Raw genomic sequence first — 12721 nt, 5'->3', positions numbered from 1 at the left:
AGGGAAAGGAAAGCAGAGGAGGTCCCCTTCCCCTTCTCCCACCCTAGCTACTCCACTTGGCCCCTGTCTTGTCCCGTGTGCCAGACCGCTTGGGTTGATTTAATGGGCTAAATGACAGAGCTGGTGTCAGTGAGCTGGGCTGGCTCATGAGTCCTACAGGCAGAAGCATGGGACTTGGAAGATGGGAAGCGTAACAACCTCCATCAGTGGCCATGGACAGTGGCCTCCTGCCCCTCTGGTATTGGGAGGGTTCTCCTCATGCTAAACTGGAGGCCACTGCTGATACAGGCAGTCCTTTTGTTCTCTGCTGTCGTGTATACAATTCTTTCCTTCCATACATTAGAGCTGTTTTTTATTTATCTTCACTTAAACAGTTCAGAAAGGTAATATTTTAATTAATTTGTCTCCCTTTTTTGAAATCACATAACTAGCTTTTTGCTGATTCAGATTCCTAAATTTTCTCACTCTGGGGTTAAGTAGTTACCAGAATTGGAGCAGGTAAAGTGGAAGCAGACAGCTAGAAGATAGATGGGGAAAACAGCCATTGTGTTATGAAAGCTCAGCTTAGTTTCAAGACAGCAGAGTCTGGCTCTCTGGCTTGCCTTGTTAGTCCTTACACTGGGGAAGAGTGAATCTGCAGGAAAGCAAGGTACTCCCTTCATTTGGCTACTGGATTTAGACTGAGGAACCACACCTGCAAAGGGCTGATTCACAGCAGAGTAAACCAAACTAAATTGGTGCTACAGTGTTCCTACTTGTCTGCTTCTCACAAATCCCTTTCTCAGAAATTCTCCACTTTCCTTCTGTCCCATTGATCTGGAAAAAAAAAAAAGAAAAAAAAGAGGACTCTCCATCCACAGGCATGGCAGAAGGTACGGCAACAAGCAGCCTTTTGTTGATTTTGGTGAGGTGTAGCAAACTGAAGATCCCATGCTTCATCAATCCCTAGGCATTACAATAATGGTTAAAAAGAATAAATATGCCTTTAAAACAGAAATGTATGTATTTACTTTGAGCTTATTATCATAATTTACAAAAAAATTATGTGCTGCTCATCATGTTTCCACAATTGATTTCCCTGTGCACTTAAAAAAAAAGGAATTTTTGATGGAGCTGAATAGTTCTTGTCTTGTGTGTGCACTGCCGCTTATGAAGATATGGAATTACAGGTTGCTTTTCTAGGAAAATGGGACCCAAGAAACTTCTGGAAGTGAAAAAATAAATTTCAGAAAAATAAAACTGGATTGCAATACTTTTTATCAGTGCACTAGAATCTGATTCACTGGTGGCATATATAGAAAGCAAATATCTTGCTATTAAAGTCTTAAAAGTAATTGTTGACCTAATAATATTGGCTAAATAGAAAAGAACTAAGTATACAGTACTGGACTCTTGGAGTATTAACAACTGTAAACTATTTCTGTCCTTGTCCAAACTATCTGAAAAAAAACCCCAAGTCATATAAAATTCACTTTTCATTACCGTCATTAATGTTCAATCTCTGAAGAAAGGAAAGCTCAATCTCTGAAGAAAGGAAATCCTAAGCAAAAAGAGGGGGTAAAGCTTGTGGCACTATGTTTTTGAAATTCTCTCAATTCAAAGCAAATACACTGATTAGGTAATCCAGTTGCTGTGACTAGCATTGAAACTGAGGGGAAGGGTAAAGTATAATAAGACACACACTTGAAATATCAAAACTATTTTGTCAACTCAAAGACGGCATTGCAAAGCTATGCTAAGGGCAAAAAGTCATGCTGGGCTATGTGGCCTTTCTTTTTTTTTCCATTTCACGTAATAAGTGTTTTCTTAAAAACCACAGCAGGAAATAATTGCCTTGCTGTAAAATCAGAGGATTTGACTACTGTATTTCATCCTGTGATCCTGTGACTACCTGCCATAACTAGTGCCTTTATACAGTATTGATTATAGATACACTGTTTTGATGTACTGTTATTGATATAACAGCAGAAATTGGGTAGCCTTTTTATTCCTGAGGTGTTTTGTTTTGTTTTGTTTTGTTTTGTTTGTTTGTTTTGGTTTGGTTTTGGTTTTGGTTTTGGTTTTGGTTTTGGTTTTGGTAAGTGTTGGTTGACATTTTCCTCTGTGGACAAATAGCTTCTGGATTTGGCAAAGAGAACTTCTGGATGTTCATTTCCTTTTTTAGGCAGGAGTAGCTCTCCAACACTGAATCCAGAGCAATCCCTCAGTCTTGGACAAAGGACATGGTATCATTGTAGACGTTCTCACACAGTCCTAGTGGACTTTATACCTAGGGATGTGGGCTGGGCTCCAAAAAGAAGGCATTTTCATTCAAGCCAAAGATCTTTTAAAGCTTCTTATTCTCAGTTAAGGAGATTGCTTCCTCTGGAATACAATCTTCTTTTTGATATGCAAGCATGTGAGCATAAATCCACTACTCTTGTGTATTTGTATAATGCATAATATTTTGTAGAGCCATTAAGCCCTGTAATTGAATGCAGAATCAAAATTTTCTTCAGTCATCTCAATGTGACTTGCCAGCAACCAGAGCAATTACAGCAGGAGCCGAGGTAAATGACACTAATCCAGTGAGGCGCATTTCCAGCCTGAATTACACCCCAAACCTGTTTCTACGCCCCCAGCCCATCAGAGTGTGCTGCACAATTCTTGCACGTACTATCCTGCTCTGAAAAAGGCGAGAATCCTACCAGCAGGCTGGGGAGGGAGGATGCCGTGGTCTTTGTTCCTTTGGCTGATAAGGAAGCACGTAGCGTTCTTCAGGCTCTGCTCTGCCCTCCTTCCTTTGCTAGCAGTAAGCCTTAACAGGCTCAGAGCTCATGCAACCTGGTTATCGATCTCCTGTAGCAGGCCTGTCAGTCAGTGCTGCAGAAATGCTACTTCTACAGACTGACTTCCCTTTCTGAGAAACCCTTCCCACACAGAGGGTATGATCCCATTGCTGAAAGAACCGTAAAAATCCCCTAAAAAGCCTCTGATAAAAAGGTTCTCTTCATCACAAATAGTGAACACAGGCCAAAATAATAAAAATAGAGTGAATTTAAACATGAGTCACCCAGAAATTTCACATAAATTACCCTTGATGTAGCCTAGGTTGACACTGAAGAAATCTATGAGAAAGTTGTCCTTCCTGTTGGATTCCCCAGGAGCTGGGTCAGCATTTCTACAACTTGTTCCACCCTGGGTGACTTGAATCAAATATTCAGATTGTGTCTTGGATGTAGTGTCCTTCAGTCATGAACCACCTTTTCATGTCTTCTGGAAGAAAAACAGGCTTTTATTTTTTTAAAAGTTGGAGATCAGTACACTGAGGGTCTTCGTGATACTGTCAAGAGGTAAAAGACTGTGCTATTTTAAGCAGCAATGTGGCAGACTTTGTTATCTACGTTGTATAGGTATTTATTTTGCATCTTTTCTGTCATTCATTGCAAAAGGATGTGTATCCTTTCAAGCTGAATTTGTCAATGTTGATAACTTTAAAGTATCATTTGAATTCCTCCCTCTGAGATTAACAATATCAGAATAATGAAGTAATAAATATCTTTTGAATATAAATAAATAATTAATAAAGGAATGTTCTGATGATGATGATGTTGTAATATATGTACCAAGCTAGTTGAAGATTTGCCTATTTTTCTCACAAGGTCTTAAAAGATTAAATCAAATGCAACTGTATTCAAAATGTACTTGGTGACCTCAGCTACCTTTAGGCTTGTGCCACGAATGTTCTTTAAGTTACATATTTAATAGAGATTGCTGTCATGTGCTTATTTATAAAACAGTCAGGAGCCGAAACTAGTAGTCTGGTATTTTTCCTGTACATATGAAGTTAATTTGATCACAGAAATGGAGTATGAGGGGGGATCAGTCTGATGCCTGATTACTGGATTACTCCAAGGCATTAATTTGTTCCTTATTGTCAAATATGTTTTAACATGTAGACACTGCAATTAAATAATTCACTCTGATAAATCTTTTATGAGTAATTTGCTAATTTTCTTGATTCATGTGATACAGAGAAGAACAAACTAAAAACTGCAGGTAATAAAAAAATAGTGTCAGAATTAACATGTAAGTGACAACTTCTCTTTCATCATGTTAGTCTACCATGCCTTACATAGTTAATCAAAGCACATAACTTAGCATCCTTTGTGCCCTTTTTGCACAGCAACAGAGATATTTGTCTTTAGTGATAGAAGAAATTGACCATGGTTTGCCAAGTGAAAGTTTTTTTCTGTTTTGTGCAGCAGGTTATTTGCTAGACTTTTATCAATTAGGATTTTCTATCTTTAAATTTCTATGGAGGAATATAGTATGCCAGTGTTCTGTGTAAGACCTTAATTGCTGTATAATTATTTCATGTAATGTTGAAAAAAATCTGGAATGCAATTGTCCATTGATATAAAATTTTCTTTAATTTTCTTTCTATCTTTCATTGATATAAAAATTTTAAACTTAATAAATTAAACTTTTAGTTTAACTTTAGTTTAACTTTTTAGTTAAAATAAACTGTGAGAACTATTTCAATATAGATGCAAATACCTTTGTATTGTAATGCTACTCTTTGTAACAGCAGCATGAAAGAGCTAGAAAAGGATCCAAACTACTTGTGTCATCTGACCTGAAAAGTAAAAGCTGGTGAGCACACAGTGTACTGCAGAGAAGTATCAAGGGACGCGTAGCTGGGTGCATTTTGGCCTTGGAATGGCAAAATCTCTGTTCTTGCAAAACAAATCATGGCATTTTCATTATCGGCATTATTTTCATTAAGCATTTCATAATCTGCACTTTCATTATCTGCAAGAGAGTGAATGCACTGAAGGCTATGAAAACACAGGCAGAATGGAACCCTCCAAACCAGGCAGAGCAGTGATACTCATCCTAGTAACACTAGTGCAGTGCCAGACTGCCCCCATTTACACAAAGCAACCCACTTCTCACTGCCTGGGAATGAGAAGGGGAAGAGAAAGACACGTATGATCTTATTTGTTGGCCTCTGGTTGGGCTTGCTTTTGTTTCTGTAATGCAGGTCCTTCTATAAATAGGACACACTCAGTAATTTACTACTCACGGAGCTCCTACATCAGCAGTATTGATCCAAGGAAGGTTTTCTCAGGTAAGAAATTGCAGGGTTCTTCCTGCAACGGGGAGAAAATTTTCTAAACATACATGTGGTTTAGCGCATACAGACGCATTTACATACGTATAGTTTAAAACTACTTATTTCCCATAAAGAATTGTACGCATTTCCGTGTTGGAATTAGGCTGACAAAATTTTTTTGGTTGTTGCCTGTTTCTGGCGTGTTTTCCGCTGGAGTTTGCTTAAGCTGTCTGGCTGCTTGAGAGCTCCCTCTCGTGGTGAACTCTCGTCTAAGGAGATTCCCGACCAAGTATTCCAGATTTGGGAAGGTGAAGTTGGAACTTTACCTACCATATCTGTTACTGATAACGCTATGCAGCAAAAAAAAGAAGCCAAGCTTGCAGTTGTTACAGATTTTTTTTTTTCTTGGCATTCTTCCTTTCTCACATAGAAACCTACTGGTTTGTATGGATGCAAATATTAATCGGTATTTTGTGGGGGGGGGGAAATTTCTGTAAATGAGTAAACATATGAAAGAAATGTAAGTATTAATCTGTGTTCTAGGCAAAAAAATAATAAAAAAAAAGGAATGATTTTTTTTTCCCTGAAAAGAGTAAATTACTGTTATTGTATTTGCGTGGACCCTTGTGGCAGGAAGGAATGATGAATCTGGCTCCATGTTCTCAGAAGGTTAATTTATTATTTTATGATACTATATTATATTAAAGAATACTAAACTATACTATACTAAAGAATACAGAAAGGATAGTTACAGAAGGCTAAAAAGATAATAATCAAAACTTGTGACTCTCTCCATAGTCCTGACACAGCTTGGCACTGGTTGGCCATTGAGTCAAAACAACTCAAAGCAGAAACCCAATGAAACAATCACCTGTTGGTAAACCATCTCCAAACACATTCCAAAGCAGCAAAACACAGGAGAAGCAAATGAGATAATATTTGTTTCCCTGAGATAATATTTGTTCTCTGAGGCTTCTCAGGAGAAAAATCTGGGGCAAAGGGAATTTTCAAAAAATATGAATGTGACATACTGTCCTTCTCTAGAATAGTTCAGGGTCTCTTGTATCAGGTGCTGCTGAACCCGCTGTTTAAAGCAGACTGTTCTTAGCATGGCCATCAGCAGCTTTGACCAAATACCCACTGTTATGGGTCTGTGCTGTACAAGGGTGTGTTTCTACTAAATTCATTTTCAGCTCAGAACTGTCACCCATTCTGTGCAGGAGAAGTACTTAGAGTTTCAGAAGGAAAGCTTCAGGCATTCTCCTCTCTCCTTCCCTCTCCTTCCCTCCCTCCCCCACCGCAGGTCCTGACCTGGGAGAAGCTGTGCATCTGCAGCATGACGGGCTAAAGCAGCAGTCACAGACCCTGCAGACCTCTCGCACACCGTGCTGGGGCTGCTGCGGGCGGCTCTTTGTGTCTGCTGAGAGATGCTGAGTCACAGCTTTTTGGTGTCTGCACCGGCCGACACACGGGCATGTGAGGCTTGCTTCTAAGAATGCACAGAGTGCACCAGTTCTCCCTGTTTTCCCACGGCTAAAGTGATAGCCTGCACAAATCTCCCAAGCTAGGTGGGAGAAAAAATTATAAAAATAGAATTATATTATATGTAAAATTATACACTTTAGAACGAATATTTGAATGAGATAAACAGCTATAAATACTGCTCTGAAGATAATAGCAATATAAGTCAAGTAAAATAGTGGGGAAAGTGAGGCAGATTAAGGGGGAAGACAAGAAGATTGATTTAGTGTATGTGGGTTCTGAATTGGACTGTTTACAAGTAGTTGAATTCCTGGTATACTAATGATGAATAAATAGATTGCCCTGTCAAGAATACAGCTTTTAAGCACATCTAAAGGTTATCTAACTGGAAAAGAAGTAAAAAAACCCCACATGAATCCAAGAAGCTCAAAATCACGCAATTTTTGAAAACTAAGACGGGATTCAGGTCCTATGACTCTGACCAGTATCAGGAATTGGGCTTTTTTTTTTTTTTTCCTTGCAGAAAGAGGATGAGATATTGATGTGATGTGTATGGATGGGATCTCTTAAATAAAGTATGTGGAAATAAGTAATAATTACTTGAAGTCAAAGAAAATGTTCTTAAAATTAAAATGTAGTATAATCATTAAAACTTAAAAGAGAAATTTTTATATAAACATATATGCACAAATTTAGTTTAAAAACCCTCTATGTTTCAAAAAATTATTCAGAACAGCCTCCAACTTTTCTTTGGCATTTATTGAACCTATGTAGATTTTCAATTTACTTCCAAATAAATCCTATAGCCACTAATATTAGTAATGAACTTGATGGTGCTGGGTTAGTGATTGGATCTGATGATTTTAAAATTCTTTTCCATCCTAAATGATGCTATGATTTTAAATTACTTGCTGTTAGCAGGCACCTTTCTACACACCCATATAAGGAATTTGATATTCATTTGTCCTAATCCATTAAGTTGCAGTTAGAACTTCCACAAGCCAATGCTTAGGTTCCAATTTATTGGTATTTTATTTAAAAAATAGGCACTTTACCATTTCTACATTCTAGAAGGGAAATGGTTAGAGAAGTGAATGTACAGATTGGAAACACAGGCACTTTGAAGGGACAAAATTTCTTAGAGTCAGATTATGAATAGGGGTTTTGTTCCCCTTTTAGAGGCTCTATTTTTCCACTGAGAGAACTCAGTTATCCACACTGCATAGGTCTGGGGACTATTTCACTAAAGATGAATCAAGAAAAAATATTAAACACTATACCTTTTAAAAAATATAAAATCCCAAGTAATATCATGCAAATTTGTGGCAGCAACAGTAGACTCTTTTTAATCTGCTTTTGACTGAGCAATGATGATGTCTGTGATGTCTCAATTATGAATTCCCTTTTTTTTTTCAATATTGCATGAGTCACAGCAGAGACATTCTTGTATTCATTCCAGCGTTTAAAGACAATAACCAGCCTATTTAGAAGTAAATTCCTATTGAAATCAAAATTTCAGCCTACGAGTGTTTCTGCACACAAATGTGCCCTGTGATATGGATTTTCCAGAACATACACCCTGTGCATAAGTGGGCAAGCATGTCAGTACTTTGAGTGACAGCAGAGGGAAAGCCCTACCACCCCCAGCATGGTACACACCTATCTTTGCAGTGGATGTCTGAACCATCCCCTGTATTGGCTCCAATAGTTGTCATGCCAGACACTCATAGTAAATCAAGAATGTACAGAAGTGAGGGTGACTAGCTAAAAAAGTCATCTATAACCACACTTCTAGTTTCTTCAGTTTAAATACCTGCTTACATTAAACATTTTGGCTCATTTTAAACTAGTTTAAATGCCAATCTACAGCCTGATCCTTTTGGAAGGAAAAGACTGTGCGACCTCTGCTAAAATAATATCAATTTAGTGACCAATTGAGTAGCTTGTGGGTTTTTTAATAAAACAATGTTCTTTGTTCTTAGGTCTTGACAATGTAACTTTTATTCAAGGATCTTGGTATCAGACAGATGGGTGCTCTTGCAGGTTCATGTGGAATCCTGTGAATGGCACAGGGATCACTGCAGCAAGGGCTGCAGCCAGAGCAGGTTGCTCTGTAAGGGAAGGAAAGCCACCAGCTGGGCAAGCTGGAGTAGGGGTCCCACTGAGCCCCGTGCTGGAGCAAGGTGAGCAGAGCTGTCCCCTGGCAGTGCCAGGGTCAGCCAGCAGCTGGGGGCTGCCACACTGGTCACAAAGCAGGTTCCAGATAAAGACAGGTGTCTGACTTGGGCACACCGTGTACCACTGCTGGGGTCAACAGATGGAGCGTAAGCACTGCTCCCAAGCAAGGAGGCTTCCAAAGGGGCTTCCCACAGCTCTTTCTCACCCACCAGCTTTTCACAGCCGTGTCATCCAAGCTTGTGCAGCTATACCACATCAGTACTGGCTTCCAGCACAGGCAGTCAGGCCTCTGCTGGGGGAATGCACTTAAGGATCCTCATACTTTGGATTTAATGGTATTTTTTTGGTCTCTGACTTCTTGCTTGCAATTAAAATAGACTAGTTTCTTAGCTCTGTATACACTTTCTTGTTTTCTGAAGTGTAAAATACATGTTTCTTTATGTGTATGAAAATGGCAGTGTTCTTTTGCCTTAAATGCTTTAAACATTTGAATGTGGGACTTCTGTCCCATTTCTGTCACAAAGCTACATGGCAAAAGAGGAGTAAGAGCAGTAGAACCAGTCCATGCAAACTGTGGATTTGAGATGGACCTGAATGACAACATCTAAAATTTCAACATAAAGTCTGATTCCACCCACAGTTCACTTTTATTCATCTCTGTGGCTTTGCTGTAGCACCATTGGAAGTCTACGGACTAGTTTCAAAACTTTAGCTGCAGACTTTCATTGAGATTCAGAAATCCAGAAAATCCTGTTATGATGAGGCTTAATGTCAGTTCTTACCTAAGCACAACATCCCTTGAGTGCAGTGAGTTGCTCAAGTATGAACTTCTGAAGTATGCCCAAAAATAGGAATGAAGTACGTCTTGGCAATGGCTACAATTTCTCATATTTATGAAAACGATCCTGGGGAATGTTGATATGTTCTAAACTAGCATCCAGTTATATGTATATTTGGAAAAAAAAATTAGGCATACTTAAACAGAAAATGTTTTCTTCTCCCAACCTTATTTTTTTGAAGTATATATGGTGAAAGTGCTTTCCAATAATCCACCTTACTTCTTCAAGCAAACACTTTAATCCATCAGATTTTGCTAACTGAAAAGACTTTTAGAAAACTTCTGACATTTCTCGCATTTTGTAGCACTACTTTCTTTTTCCTGGGGTGCTGGAAGTTCCATGATGACTGTGCTCTCTGGGTTTCACAGGGACAGATTAGACAAGCAAGATTCTCTTTCTTTGATGCAATGTAATAGATATCTTGATGCTGCTTCAAGAAGTGCTAACTTGAGCCTAGAGAATGAAGCAGATACGCTGGCTATGTCTATACTCCCTTTGAGGTTACTCTATCCATGTTCACACTGCTGACTGCAGCATGCTTCCAGGGATGTCCATACATAGTTATATGCTATAGTTATATCAGAGAGAGAAATCAGACCTTTTGGCTTTGAAAGCATTTTTGAATGCATATTTGTTCAAGCTGATGTGTTTCAAGATGCATGTTTGTGCAGACCAGAAGCTGCCTTCAAGGCAGTGCTGCAGGACGAACAGTATTTGTGTGGTTATGTGACCATATTCCTGGCCAGGCCAGGAGCTTTAGTCAAGGAGTGTTATTCAATACAAAATACTTTTCCTGTTCTCATTAGCATAAGTTTTAGCCAGAGCCTGTCACAGTCAGCTCCAGAGAGTCTTGCTAGGCAGTGCTTGGCATTCCAGGGTCTGGTGTTCAGCTGGCATTGCTGGAGGAAGGTCTGCAGCTGCAGGTGAAAGCCAAAGTGAAAACACGTATAGCTGCTGTGGTTGTATCTGTCTACTACCAAGACTGCTTTGTGCTTGTCACTGGAGGTGCAGGGCAGACTGACTCCAGCAGTCACCAAGCACCAAGACCTTCTGGAGCTGGAGTGTGACCTCCTCTCCCGTGCCTTCTGGCTGTGTAGTCAGCCTAGCAAACAGGACAGCTGAATAGCCCACCTGAGCTGCAAGGACACCTGAAGAAGCACGTGGCAGGTGAAGGTGGGTGCTGGTGGTGCTGGCTGTGGTGTGGCCCTGTCACTGAGCTTGCAGCAGGGCCCAGACTCCCTCCTTGCATGCACTGGTGGACATGTGAGGAGCATCCTCTGCTTGCCTTGCTGAGGTTGCCCTCTCTGCCTCAGGATGTGTATAAATAATTGATGGTGTACAGTCAGGGGTTTTGGCCTCAGGCAGTGAACAGTCTAGTACGGAAATATACTGGGATCACAGAACCTCTATCAGAAACCTTAAATATACTCTACCTTCCATGCTGAGATATGGCTGTTACATGAAAAGCCAAGAACACAATTATCACAAAAAGTTTCCCTGAGCTATAACTGTGCCCAGTAGTCCATGTGAATGGCTAATCCAAACAATGTTTTTCACAAAGAGGAAAGATAATGCAAATTATATTTCACAGAACTAGGCAATAGGTATTTAATTGTTGCTTGAATCCAATCTTTATCAGCTTTGAAATGTGGCTGTAATCTCTCCTTATAAGCATATAGATCTCAGCAGGTGTTTTGCCTGAAGGGTTTTACAGCAGCGGGCCTTCTGAGAGCAATCAAGCCAAAACACATCATATGGTTTCAGTATACAACTGTTCCAGCTATTTTAAATATTTCCAGCTGTAACTAACTAAGTTCAGCTACCATTACTCACTTCTATTTAATGTACCACCACTATAGTTCAATTGCAGATTTACTTTCCATAACCACTAACTAGCTGTTGGTTTTATGAACCCTGTTTTTGTCCTACTCTGATAAACGTCCATTATGTGATAAAATCTGACTTAATTTTAGAAGTGTTCTGGTCACTGTTCTTTATTTCATGTGTCAGTAATCATAAAAAGAACTAATCCTGCAACAAGGAGAAAATCCAATATTAAATTACATAGTAGCTTTGTACAGTGTAATCTTTTCACTCTGAGAGATTAATTTTATCAGCATGGCATTTGCAGCTGGTAGTAGATTCAAGAGATACACTACTCCTCTCGGGAAATAAGTCAAAACCATGGCATGAATATTATTACTTTTAGGTTTATCTTGTGGCTAGAAGAAAATGAGCTCCCTATCATTTTTATCAGTATCCCCTATTTATTTAGGCAAAGCTGAGGGTAATGGTAGAAACATGATTCACATGGTAATTATTTTAAAAATGTTTTTCATTCCTTCCTAAAAGTGAGCTTTTAAGTTAGAAGGAGAAAAGTGCATTTTTCCCCCCAATGGTGACAATGTTGTGTGCTGCACAGTGACAGTGGTGTGACAGCTGCCTCTGTGCTGTGATGCACAGCTAACTTACTTGCAGCAGTGCTTCTAGAGGCTTTTGCTCTGAGAAGTACTTCTGCTGGGGCTACCTCAGTAATCTCTGCACTGCAATTAAACAAGTGACCTTGTACATTTCCACCTATTTTCATCTGTTAGCTCTTTACAGTTATATGATGCTTCAGACAGTTTTGGGTTTTTTTGCTTGTTTGTTGGTTTTTTGTTGTCTTTTTTTTTTTTGTGCACTATTTCATGCACTTGTGTTCTCCCTCTGCAGCACAGAATATTGAGAACACTGCAAAAGTGAGGCAGTGTCAGACAGCTTAGTTCCCTTCAGGCGTAGTATAGAGCAGAAAGCACATGGAAGGTATAGGTATTTATCTCCATTCCAAAGTCACCACAGGCCAGTTTGGTTCCTGGAAAAACTCCAGCTACCCTAAGAGTTGCCCTAACTTGTACCATAATTGCTGTGTTTCCCATAGGACTTTTCAGCTCTCTGCATGACAGGTACTGTAGAACATCCTGGCCACACCCCAGACTTCTCTCATGCGGGCTCAGACACAGAAAGATCTTTAGCAAATATTACCAGTATTGCAATTTCTTCTTCTTTTTCTTTTTTGGAAGACCTCTTCTGGCACAGGTAGAATGTGAAGAAAAATAGAAGAAAAAAGTCAGGGACAGCTAATGTC

Source organism: Passer domesticus, chromosome 1, assembly GCF_036417665.1.
Source record: "Passer domesticus isolate bPasDom1 chromosome 1, bPasDom1.hap1, whole genome shotgun sequence".
Taxonomy (NCBI): Eukaryota; Metazoa; Chordata; class Aves; order Passeriformes; family Passeridae; genus Passer; species Passer domesticus.
This window is presented reverse-complemented; position numbering follows the sequence as displayed.